The 13,731-nt window shown below is 42.3% G+C and overlaps 1 long non-coding RNA gene across 1 annotated transcript; it reads right to left on the minus strand.

Moving 5' to 3' along the window:
* Positions 1-2,513: 2,513 nt before the first annotated feature.
* LOC121134432 lies at positions 2,514-13,379 on the minus strand. Its single transcript, XR_005871512.1, has 3 exons — positions 12,371-13,379; positions 9,297-9,408; positions 2,514-2,616 (listed from the first exon to the last, which is right to left on the minus strand). It is a non-coding gene; the product is annotated as an uncharacterized LOC121134432 (long non-coding RNA).
* Between the last annotated feature and the right edge of the window lie 352 nt (positions 13,380-13,731).

Here is a 13,731-nt window from a genome sequence, read left to right on the forward strand (position 1 = left end):
TCTATCTTTAGCCTACAAACACAGCAACTCTCCTTGAACTAAGGGATCGGTGTTTGGTGTTTCCTTTTGTTTTTGTTTTTGTTTCACTTCTCCACTACTTTGAATTTGAGACATGCAGGTATGCCATTTTTCTGTGGTGACTGCTGCCCTGCCATCCATAGTTAGGTTTTGCACTTACTTGTGTCTGGGGTTCTGGGAGGGAGGTCTTGTGAGATGAAGACTCCTTACTCAGAGCATGGAGTTCTGAGCTTTGGAGACCCCAGGTCTGCAGCCCATTGACCACCCACTTTGACCATTGGGCAGCAGACCCTGGCTGAATCAGCAGTCATTTGAAAGCTACACAGAGTGACCGGCTCAAGAAACTTGCGCTGAGGAGAGGACACGATGAATAGCATGCAAAAATTAGACGCTATTTTCCCTCTTTCCGTTCTTCTTTTACATGGAGTTAGGAAGTGATGCCTTTCTTGAGGTAAAATGTATAATCAGCATATTCCTTATCAAAGTGTTATTTTAAACATTAAATAAAATCTCAGTGGGCTAATGCCTTTTGGGAAAGTTAGTTGGCTTATTTTTAATGAAGTTTCTGGAGTTTTATTTAAAAAGTCTATTCTTACTTATGATGCATTTTATAATCAATTCATCATAATAGGTAGGGTGTATTAGGTGCGTCTGGGTGTCAAGAGATGAGCTTGATATTTGACATAGCAATTTGAAGGCCAAAGTGGTAAAGCAAGGAGGGATATGAGTTGTTCCTAGGAGGGGGAGAGAGCATAAGATGTTCCTAGGAGGGTATGAGAGTCAGGCCAGGGGTTGGCAGACATCATTTCCATATATATATCATTGACCTGGGGTTGGCAGACATCATTTACACACACACACACACACATATAATTGACCTGAATTCAGGGTATGCGTAAACCAATTGTGATTGGAGTTTGGAAGAGTAGACCAATAAGTATGTGTTCAGTGGCTATTAACAGTGTTCACAGGCTCATAGAATTAACTGAGTTGGCCTGACTAATACAGATGGTAAGAGGCAGAGTCAGAAAGTGAAGTCAGGTCTCCCTACTTTCAAATCTATACTCTGTACCAGAGGCCAGAAGCTGGGCTTGAGGGATAGATAATAAATACTGGTTTATGTAAAATGTAAGAGTTAGCTAGTAACAAGCCTGAGCTTTGACCAAGCATTTATGATTAATAAATAGAAATCAATATTGAAATACTACCATATGTCTTTATGCCTGTTGCAATGGCAGTGTTGAACAATTGTGACAGATATTTCTCAAATATTTGCTACTTGGCCCTTTCCAAATATTGTAACTTCTGTATTGTGAATATATTTGTATATAATATAAATATATACATCTATATTATGTAATGTGAAATCATTATTTTATATATCAGATCCAGCTAATAGGAAACCAGGAGATTCTGACTTCGGGTTATGTCAGGTGTTCCAGCAATAGGCTAGATTTCTGCCTCTGCCTTTTATCCATACTGGAGTCTTTTCAGTTGTGGGAAAACAGTCTAGACCTTGGTTTGTGAATTGCTGGCTAGAAGCTGCTCTGCCCAGCATCTTTAGTTTATTTGAAGCGCAGAGTACTTATGTGTATGTGTGTGCACTTTAATTGAATTTAAGTGCCTGTAGGCTAGGCATGCCACAGTAACCACCATTCCTTTTTGCTTCATATGTGGATGCTGCCTTCAGTTATATTTCTTGATTTACCTCTAAACACATTAGAACTGATGAGTCATTGGTGTCAATCTTGGTTCATTCTATTGTGAGTTCTGAATCTTAGAGGGAAAAGATTCACGCTCTTCAATGTTGGAGAATCTTGGTATATGACCCAGCTGTTGACTGCCCATCTGAGACAGGGGGATTGAGAGTTGGGATCAAGAGTTGGATTCTTAGGATCCAGAGTAAATGACTTAACTGCTTCGAGACTTGATTCCCCCCACCCCCAAAAGTTAGAGAATCCTACTGTGATAGACAAAATTCTGTAGGTAGAGATTTTCTGTGTCCTGGCAGCCACTCCCAAATAACCACTTAGAATCTATTTATTAATCATAAATGCTTGGTCAAAGCTCAGGCTTGTTACTAGCTAACTCTTACATTTTACATTAACCAGTATTTCTTATCTATCCTCTGCCACGTAGTGGTACCTTCTTTCAATATGGTATATTCATCTTGCCTCCCTCTGGATCTACCTGGCGATTCTGAGACTCCTTCTCTTTCTTCCCAGCATTCTCTCAGTCTGGTTCTCCCATCTAACCTTATGCTGCCCAGCTATAAGCCAATAAGCTTCTTTATTAAACCAATCACAGTGACATGTATCACACAATGTAAAGGAATATTCCACAGAATTCTATGATAACAAGCAAGATTCCCACCTCCTTTTGGGTATGCCCTTCCTGTAAATGTGGGAAAGATATATAAATATGATGAAATATCACTTTTGTGATCATATTGTATTATATGATGAAAATAATTTTTTTCTTATGAAAGAATGGCCTATAGTCATTTAGTTTTGTAGTCAGAAAAGCTCCTTATAATCCCCAAGTATGACAGGTTGAGTCAGGTTGGCATGAGGAAGCAGGTGACATATTCCTGTTGGCCTAGAAGAACAAAAGACCATATTATAATTTGCTCATGAAAAAGACCACATTGTTTGAACTGAAGGCAACCCTCAGGAACTGAATGTGACCCATACTTGTCAAACAGCAATAAAACGGGACCTCAGTCACCTATCCACAAGAAACCAGAGGGCCTCAAGCTCTCCTTAAGACCCCAGTCCAGCTGCTCTGTGCCTGGACTGTTGATGCAGAGAAACTTGAAATAACAAATTGTATTGCCTCAAACTATGTTGTTGTAATTGATAATGAAGCTATAAAACAACCAAGACACATGGATATCTTGGAGTGGTATTGGAAAGTCAAATTAGCACATCACATGCTACTTTCCATGGTGTAGAACATGGAGCACTGCATCATCAATGAGAGCCCGAAGGACTAATTTTTTTTTCCCAAGAGACTTAGGGTATTTGCAAGTTTGGCTTTTGCTTCCTTGAGGACAATTCTTCCTTCTGGTTGGTTGGGGAAAACAGCATCAAGTGCATTACTCTTGGGTCAAGTTCTTCTTATGTAAGGGTTTTGTAAGGAAAACCATAAAGTATGGGAGGAAAATCAGGAGGGGCAGGGGAAGATGTCAATTGGAGATTAGACTCTGGATCCCTGGATCATGAATGGCACCATTGGGTTTCCCCACACTAGGGCAGTGGCTTTGCCCTTTATATCTTGTATCCATCCATTTTAACTGGAGACCTCCCCAGCAGATGCAGGAGGTAGAAATCCTGTGGCTTTTCTAGCAGGGTGGATGCTGTTCATCAAACATCATCCTTCCAAGAATCTTCAGCTCTGAACTGCCAATGCTGGGGCAAGTGGGGGATGTGGGAGACTGGGAGGGGGCGGGTACCAGCTTGTATTCATTACATTCACCGCTTCCTACTGGTTGGTGGGTGGACCTCTCAGATTCTGATCTTGGGCCTGTATCTCCATGCAGCCCAATGTATTTGAAGCACATGGTGGAAACACTTTTCGGCAATGATTTAAAGTCTTCCAGGGTCCATCCTACAGTCTACCATTCTCCGGTGTTCACAAATTTCACACAGCTGAGTACTGACTCCATCATCAATCCACCTCTAGCTCCCTAGTGCCTCGGGCTGCAGTCCATTTACACCACGCTAGTGAGCTTAATCAATGAAGTGCCTGTGACTCCTGGTTAAATACCTGCTACCATGTAGAGTTACGGGAGTACATTACGAATGAGGCCTTTTCCAGAACTCACTGCTGTCTAAGAAAGACAGTCACAGGAAAGTCAATTATAAAGCACTGAAGGCCTATGTTGGGATCCACTGTGACAGTCACACCTTTTCCTTGCTATCCATCTTTCCCAGTGCTATGTTCAACAGTTATGTTTAAGTGAACACAATAGCTTCTTGTCTCAGTCATGTGTCAATCCCATCACTGCTGCATGAGGGGCCCATGGGAACCACTCAGTAATTTAGAAGCTTGGGAATTTCCAGTGTGTTAGTAACTTATGAGCTGCCTTGTCTAGTGGAGGACAGGATCCATCTTTGTCCTTTTTTTTTGTTTTTATTTTTGGTTTTTTGAGACATGGTTTCTCTGTGTAGTTTTGGAGCCTGTCCTGGAACTAGTTCTTGTAGACCAGGCTGGTCTCAAACTCACTGAGATCTGCCTGCCTCTGCCTCTCAAGTGCTGGATTAAAGGTGTGTGCCACCACCACCTGGCTAGGACCTATCTTTGTACCCTGGGTAAAGATCCTAAGAGCATTCCCCATAGCTGCTTAGTTAGAGGCTACCCTGTGAGACTGGGTTCCAGTTGCCTATAGGACCTCAACATGGTTTTTAGTTTATTTTACCTTGTTTTATTCTTGCCTTTGTACCATATACATGTATTATTTGTTGTTTCCCATGTCAGTTACCCAGATGCAAACCTGCATTTCAGGTAACACTTTTAGGGAGAATTCAGGATACCCCAAGGTCTCTTAGGGAACCTAACACTCACTGTCACCATCCCAAGGGTAAACAGAAAAGGCCTCCCAACTAAACTACCATCTCAGCTGAACACTGCAAGATGAACCTGAGGTCAGGGGTAGAGGTAGAAGGAGAGGGTTACAGGCTGAGAGGAGACTCTTCTAACTTCCTGGAAACCTTTGCTCCTTCTATACTTGGTAGCATCCTACTTAATCTTCAAAACCTAGCATCCATTCTTTAAAGTCTTATTTGGATGCTCTAGACATCTATTCTTCTGTGAGAACATTCCCAATCATGCATTGCAGCTTCTGCCCTACAGTTTACACAGAGCCATCTGGACAGCATTCAAATGATCCCCAGCCTTTCACTAGGTATTTACTGCTGCCCTAAAAATTACCTCAAAACTTAACAACTTAAAATACTTTATTATAGCATGGTTTTTATGGGACAGGAAGTCAGGCACAGGCTAGCAGGAATCTCAGATTACATTCAAGCTGTAGACTAGGGCTGGGGATTTAGCTGAAGGTAACAGGGCAGAGGACTGGCTTCTAAGCTTGCATATGTGGCCTGCATTAGTAGGGTTCACTAGAGTAACAGAATTGATAGAATTTATGTATATATATATGGATTTATTAGAGTGGGTTACATGCTGTAGTTCATCCTATGCAACAATGGCTATCTCCCAAAGGAAAGTCCCAGAATCCCATTGCTATTTAGTCCATGAGGCTGGCTGTCTTGGCATGTCTTCACTCTATGTTGGAATCCTGAAGAAGTAGATTCTAATACCAGCAAAGGTATGCCTCAGCAGCAAGGTAGATGGACTCATCAGTGAATGTGAGGGCAAACAGGCAAAAATAAAGTATTTTCCTCTCCATGTCCTTTTATGTAGACTGTCACTAGAAGGTGTGGCCAGATTTAGTTGTTTTTCTAATCTCAAATGATCCAACCCAGAGCAATCTCTCACAGGTGTGTCTAGCTGCTTGGGGGTTTAGGTGATCCCAGATGTGGTTAAGTTGGCAATCAAGGTTAGCTGCCACATGGTCCATGACAGAATTTAGTTCATTGTCATGTGGATCTCTCAGAAGAGCAATGTGGCATCTGGCTTCATTAGAACAAGTATATAGAAATAGTCAGTGGGCCAGGAGTGGATTTTAATCCTTTGTCACCTATTTATACCAGTGACTCCTTTTCTTGAGTATTTTATTTGCTTGAGACCAGTTACTAGGTCCTATCAACACCTAAGGGGAGGAGTTTATACAGGAGTGGAAGTTCTAATGGGTAAGGGTCAAACCTCAGACTCAGGAAGAAACTAAGGGTTGGAGAGATGGCTCAGGGGGCAAGTTGTCCTCTGACCTCTACATGTGGGTCATGATGCTCATACCTTCCTCCTACACATGAACAAATAAATACATAAATGATTTTAAAAAAGAATCTGAGCTTTTTTGTGATTGTATTATACTCATGAGTTATCAAGCCCTGATGTGTCTTAGAACTGCCCAAGGAACTTGGAACTTGGAACCTAAGCTACTCAAAAGACTAAGTAAGTCAGTCTTTAGGGTGGAGTCTGGTGACATCACTTTCAGAAAGCTGGCTGGGTGATTGCAATGCATAGCTAAGCTGGGTGATCTCTAATAAGACCTCAGGGAACTGTGGCTTCTGTATTCATGCCCTCCTCTGGGCAGGGCTGTGTCTTGCTTTCATCAGCAAAGCCCAGAAAATGTTTGAGTCACAGGAAATACCCAGCAGTGATGTCTGTTTGCTTTATTGGGGGTCCCTAAGCTGCCAAGTGAGAGGTGAGTTTGTCTCTGGAGAGATAACCAGGAGAGACCCTGAAAAAGGTCACAGCTGATATTTAAAACCATTGAATTTTCTGAGGTGATTTGGTAGCGATTTGTTTCAGCTACTTATATTTACTTTTGGCCAACTGACCATCCTGTCTAGATTTGACTAGGTAGATACTGACTGTGGTCTCTCATGGGACTGCATTCAACAGATGGATTGGCTTCAGGGGACGCAGTTGGTATGCGAGGACCCCTCCCCCATATACACTCTGCCCTAGGACTGAAAAGCAGAAGGTTCTCTGTGTTGGGAAGCATCGATTCTGTGGCATAACAACTTTAATCTCAGGTAGCTCATTGGATGGCCTCCCTGGGCATGACAGCTGTCCCAAGAAACAGTGTTCTCTACTCTTGGGAGCATGTGCAAGGTGGAAGAGTCTCATACAGCTGTTTGGGGTCAGTGAAGCTTAATTTCTAACAAGCTCTGGCAGGATGCTGATGGGGCTGGTCCCTGGACCAAAGCCGTGGACAATGCTGGAGGCATGGCTCCGAAGACCCACCTTGAGAAACAGCCTGATGTGTCATAAATACCTATTCAGACATTTGTATCTTTATTCCAAGATCTTTAGCTTTATTTAGATCATTTATAACCTTTGTAAGCGCTTCCTAGGAAGTCTTACTTTAGAGTGAGAAGTCCTTTATTTGGTCATATGACTAGTAGGGATGTAATAAATGTTAGTTAGAAATAAATGGATAGATGAATAATTGCAGATTTTACATATATAGCACACATGTATAAATGGAAGTTTTTGTCAATTTGACTTAGAGACAAGGGTCTTAATGCTAAGTAACCCACAGAGCTGACTGGCCTTCAACCCTCCTGAGTAAGAGAAGATAGGATTTGGCTGGGACTAAGGGCTTCTTGGTCATGAAGCCATTGGTCCTAAAGGAGAGATAGTCTCAGATACATGGAGCAGAAGTGAGGGTAAAGGTAGCAGGAGCTCACCTAAGATCCAGGCACACACTTTTGCCCTTGAGTTTTCTGCCACATCGGCACTTTGTATATTTCCAAAGCCCATCTGTGCGGGCAAAAGAGTGACTTCCTGTGTGCAGGGGCGGCCCTGGGAGGCTGGGTCTCCAAGAGCCCGTTTTGGATTATAAGCCTTTGAAGACATCTGCAGGGAGGGGATAATTCATTCCAGAAAAACGGCTCCCTTTGCCATGCAAACCAGAGACCAGGAATGGAAATGAGATTTCTAATTACATGGGGCATTTCAGAGCCACCTGCTGGCTCTGGCATCGCTCAGAGTGGCTGCCATGTAGAGGTGCTGCCTAATGGGCCTGGCCTCTGAGGTTGAGCTGCTGGGAGGCCTTCGAGGTCAGGGCATGAGCTTCAGCCTTCAAAGTTTCTAGCAGCTGCATCCAGCTGGGCTTGCAGGGAGCTGATGCCAGGAAAGGCCTCCTCTGAATTTAGCCTTGGCGCTTTCCTGCTGCTTAGAGAGCCCTGGGACCTGTTTCTGAGCTCCTAGTCCATGCTTTGTCTGCCTAGCACTGGGCGCAGGGGCCTGGCTTGGGGTGCTGGACACTGATAACAGTTGGGCTTACTGGGGGCACTTGCTCTCACCTCTTCCTGTCAGTCACTCCTGATGGAGGTATACATTTGGAAGTTGGGATGCAAGATGTTTATGTGGAGTAACCCCGCAAAAGGCAAGAGGAATGGCAGGATTGGGAAGAAAGGAAAGTCAAATCATGATGGGCATCCAGCCTGGAAGGAAGCAAGGGCTGGAGTGGTTATAAACCAGAATTGTCTTGAATAACATTTATTTGATTATTATCAATATTGTCCTGGAGTCACAATGACTGGAGCTCTACTGCCACTTTGCCCAGTCACTCACCACTGGGTCCTTTAGGAAGGACACATTGAGAAAGATGACCCTTAAATGATATAGATCCCATAGCTAACTGCTGGGGATCCATCTCCAGGTTGTGCCCCAGCAGGTAACTTTGGGCAAATCAAGGCAGGAAGTTCTGAGCATCACACATCAGTCTACCCACAGTTCTTTCATCCACTGGCCTTAGGAATGGAATTTATGTTTCCTATTTCATATCCCTATATAAACGTCTATTGTGTAGCTAAACTGTCATGGCCCCAAGCTGCCTTATAAACATTTGTGTTTATGCTCATAGACAAATGCGAATCCCAACCTTAATCAAAGAAGGTTCTCTTTGCTTGCTAGGAATGCAGAGGGGCATGACTGCTCAAGGTGTTAAGAATAAGTGATACTTGAGTGCTCAGCCCTAAACAGGATGTTTATACTACCCACTCTAAGGCTCAGGGATTATCACAGAGGAGAGGGTAGAAAGAATGTAAGAGCCAGGCCACAGGGAGAAGGGCTGTGAGATGCCGCCTTCTGGGCTTGGCAAAGCCATCATAATCATGATCCCACAGCAGCTGCGGTTGCCTCCAATGGACTTGCACAAGACTAGGCCTGTCATTAGTCAGCTATGGATCAGGGCAGGGCTCAAGGGATCCTACTGCTCCCTCCTGAATTATTGGTTATTGATGGATGCTGGCAGGGTGGGGCATCATTGTCTTCAGTTGAATACCCATAGGTGAACCCCTTAGGCTCCAGAAGACATTGCCAAACTTCTGGTCACACAGTTGGCTCTGGTTAAACTTAGTGGAGCACAAAACAAAGCAAAAAGACACAAGAAAGGGACTTCTAGGGAAGGGGCTGTGCATGACAGAGTGGGAGGGAAATAGGGGAGGATATGGGTTGAGAGTAACCAGAATGCATTATATGTATATATGAAATTGTCAAGAGCACAGTTAATAAAAATGGACTCTGTTTAAAATAATATAATTTTTCAATGAAACCCCTTTAAAACAAAAAATTGCAAACACATGCAAAACTCACACAAAAGAAAATAGCAAAATGTGATTCTCTGTATGTCAAACACTCACTTTCCGTGATCACCTTATTCCAGCTATGCTCTAGCAGTGGTCCCATCAGGCTGGAGAGCACATTCAGCTTCAGAAGCATAATCTTTCACCTGTTCACATTTCAGACACAACTCTAGAAGGTGAGAGGGGCAGAAACAGCAAGCACAGCCATGATGTGCCTATTTGTGGTAAATAAAACAAGCTAATGGCAGCAAAACGTTTACTACAGTGCCTGGCAGACTGTAGGGATGTGCAAATGTGCTAGTGTCTTCCATATCAGATATCTTAGAGAAGGAGGTCCAAGGAGCACATTTGGGTCCTTACACTGAGAAATGGGGGATCCTTACAGCAAAGGATGTGCTTAACTTGCATAGCACTTTCCTTAAATAAGCATTTATATTAATGCTCACTGTTTAGAATTTCAGATGAATTGAGTGTGGGGGCTGGTGGCCTGTCTACCATCGGTATGTGGTAGGGAAAATGACTTGTGGTGTGTGGAACCCCTGGGACCCAAGGGAGACCAATTTAAACAGCACCATGTTATACAAGCAGACCAGCGTATAATTATACCAGCCCTGGTTATAATTCCACTCCTGAGAACACTGACATAATATCTGGGAATCACTAGTTATGAAATTCTGCTTTCAAAACCACACTGTCTGCTCTATGAAGATGTGGGTCTTGTTGCTTGTAGGAAGCAACTAGTAAGATGAACCCTGAAATCTCCTAGGGTCAGGCTAAGGGCTAGTGTAGACCTGTCAGCACTACTCTGACCCTGGAGAGGCGTGAGGGGAAGGGGAGCTCAGTTTCAGCTGGCCCTGCATAGAGGCTTTCACCCAAATGAAGCCAATAATATTTCTGATGTCAGTAGCAGCAGTGACAAGGTCTGGCTGGACAGGAGCTGTCTGTGCGTCTTACAGGATCCTCACATATAATTTCGTTCTTCATAAGAAGTCGTACACTGGTTCATTTGTAATACAAGTTCAGATGGCAGGTGATTAAGCAGGGATTCCACTGAGACCTCTCTGCTCAGCTTCTCTCATTCTTACTTGTTCGTCTCGGCTCTTTGGCCTAATGCTTCCACAAACAGTGTATGCTGGTCCTCCCTTACTGTGAGTGTCTTTCCTTCTGTACTCCAAAGATGAAGATGACCCAGCCAGGGAGACACAACTCAGCACAGGTGCACGTGACTCCAAGCAGTCAAAACAAAGCATTGCAACAACAAAATCAACAACAGCAAAGCAAAAACTTATTTGGGCAGCAGAAAGCTTTGCTTGTTTTTCTGTTCTAAAACCCCACTGGTAAGGACAGTCCTCAGGCAAGACTTGACAGGCAAAGAATCCAGGAATGAGAGTATTGGAAATAAAAGAAGTGTAGGGCTATTGCGGAAAAAGGATTAAAAACGAAAAATAAAACATGTCAATTGTTTGAAAAATTAGATAAATATTTTTCCTAAAAACTTGTAGATGGTAAAGTAAAATAAAGAAGAAGTGGGTAGAGGAGGAGGAAGAGGGAGAGGGAGAGGAGAAGGAGGAGGAAGAGGAGGAGGAAGAAGAGGAGAAGGAGGGGGAAGAGGAGGAAGAGGAGGAGGAGGAGAGAAGGAGCAGGAGAAAGAGGAGGAGGAATCAATGAGGACCCAAAGGCATCAGATGTACAGAGTGAATGTGGAAGACACCTGACACTGACATACATGCATGCACACATATGAATATATAAATGTATACCACATATATGCCTGTATGCATTCTGTAATGATTTTACACTTAATTAACATAGCCAAAATTTTACTTAATTATATTAAAATTATTATTATTGAAAATACCTAACTTCACTTGCAGATCTGGAAGTTCACAGACAAAACTTATTTTTTTTGTGGTAGTTTCGTGGCTAATTTAGGCTGACCAGGAATTTGATATGTATCTCAGGCTGGCCTCAAACTTTTAAACCTTCTATTTCTGCCTCTTGAGTGCTTGATTTACAAGCATGTGCCACTATGCCTGGCTTCACAAATTTTACATATATATATTATATTATATGAATGTGTGTGTTATACAATATACATTTAAATGTTCTCAGTCTACACACACACACACACACACACACACACACAGTCTTAGTAAATGTTCAGTATATAACACAGCACTACTGGCTACAGTTGCATGTTGCACATGTAGTCTCCAGGGCTCACTCATCTAGTAGGTGAACATTTGTGCCTTTTGCCGGCATCTCCTCGCTTGTCCATCCTACCTATCCTTGGTAACCAGCCTTCTACCTACTTGACTTTTCAGATAGCACAAGCAAATACGATCATGTCAAACATAGTCTTGGTGTTATTTCACTCAGCACAATGCTTTCCAAGTTTATCTACCTGATCCAGATAAAAAAATTACAACCATGACTTCAAAGGGATCCCTATTCATTGTGATGTAATTTATAATAGTCTAGCTATGGAACCAACTCAGGTGCCTGTTGTTGGATGGATGGGTATGGGGTTTTTATTTTTTTTAACAAAATTTGAAGGAACCATAATAGAAAATTATGGATTAAATCTGGGTGGTGGGCATGGTGTTTTATATTATTCCTGTAGTTATAGAAACATTTGAAGCATTTCACAATTAAAAGACAAATTAAATTAACTTTAGTGGAACACATGCCCTCAATTCAACAATAAGAAATTCACAAAACTTAAAGTAAGTTTTCTGAGTCTTCATTATCCCTAAATATAACTCTCTCTCTCTCTCTCTCTCTCTCTCTCTCTATATATATATATATATATATATATATATATATATATATATATATATACACACACACACACACACACACCAATTGGCAAAAATGCTACATATATTTTGTGACATGACCATCTCAATAATAAGAAATTGACATAAAGTTACAGATATGTATATATTACCAATGGAAATATGTTCTAAAAAATGCATTGTTCCTTTATTGTGCCTACACAATAGAGTGTACTTACACAAAATAAGAAGGATATGGTGTGTCTAGTCCATAAGACATCATAGAATCATGGACCTATATGTGGTCCACTGTTGTTTGAAATAGTGTTATATGACACAAGACTCTATATTCACCTTAGTGGCCAAGAGTTCTGGTTCTGGATTCAGACTGTCTGACTTCCAAATCCATTCCCATTACTTGCTACATTTGGATCTTTTGTATGCTTCAGTTTTTCCATCTACAAAATAATAATGACAGTCCTTGATATTAAATAAATTCAGTTATTTAATAAAGCACATAGTATATGACACATAGTGAGAATGCACCTTAGTAAGCTATGTCCTTGCACCAACTCATGCCCTTATAGATACAGAGAAGAGTACAAGCCAGGCATGATGGTACATTCTTTAAATTTTAGCATTTGGGAGCCTGAGCCAGGAAGATCCTGAGTTACATACAGGCCACCCCAGAGGTAGTGAGATACCTTCTCAGAAGAACAAAGCATAAAACACAGTTATTTGGAAGAGAATTGTGCTTCCCCCAGATCAGAATGACCCTTATAGCAGAGAAATCATGCTCTAGTTGGGTTAATCCTTGATCGTTTGCTGCCAGTTCCTAATGAAGTGCAAATATTCCACAAGCGAGACAGAGGCTGTTGAGTGCCGCAGAATGGCCATCTGTTGCTCTGTGTTTGAAACTCTTCAGAGCAGGTGCTGTGATGTGACAAGACAAAGAACTTCCAAGTGATGTAAAAGTTGAGCGACAAGGTAGAGAAGGTACCTGCGTGCCCATTCTCACCTGCCACGTGCAGGGGAGAGGTCTCCGAGACAGAAACTTCTCATCCTGTTTGCCCGATAAGCCAGCAACGTCTCTGTCTGGCCCACTTTGCTGTGTGGTGAAATGATGAGAAATGAGAGGAGAGGAAAGGATCCTGCTGCGTGTTTGCTGGCATCTTCAATGCCTGCTTTCCTGGGAGCAGTATCCACATCACTGTTTATTATGGACTTTGTCTTCTTCTGGGCCTAAAAGTCTCACGGTGATAGAAGTCTTCAGAGGTACTGGTAGATTCAAAATTGTTTTTTGTGCCATGTAGAACTTCAACAATGACACCTGGATTTATAGGTCATTAGGGAGGGGATGTCATGAGTACTAAAGATTCAAGATCCATGTTCTAGAAAGAACCTAGAATCTGGAAAGTTTTGAGTCTCTCATAATTCTCAGTGGCTCTGGTCATTATTGGAAGATTCCAAAGCTTTTTTTTTTTTTGATTTTTTGAGACAGGGTTTCTCTGTGGCTTTGGAGGCTGTCCTGGAACTAGCTCTGTAGACCAGGCTGGCCTCGAACTCACAGAGATCCGCCTGCCTCTGCCTCCCAAGTGCTGGGATTAAAGGCGTGCGCCACCAACGCCCGGCCCAAAGCTTTTGAAATAAGGAATAATATTAATTTGAATACCTTAAGGATAATCATGTCTTTAATTCATTTTATCATGCTGTTT

Source organism: Mesocricetus auratus, unplaced genomic scaffold, assembly GCF_017639785.1.
Source record: "Mesocricetus auratus isolate SY011 unplaced genomic scaffold, BCM_Maur_2.0 Super-Scaffold_100028, whole genome shotgun sequence".
Classification (NCBI taxonomy): Eukaryota; Metazoa; Chordata; class Mammalia; order Rodentia; family Cricetidae; genus Mesocricetus; species Mesocricetus auratus.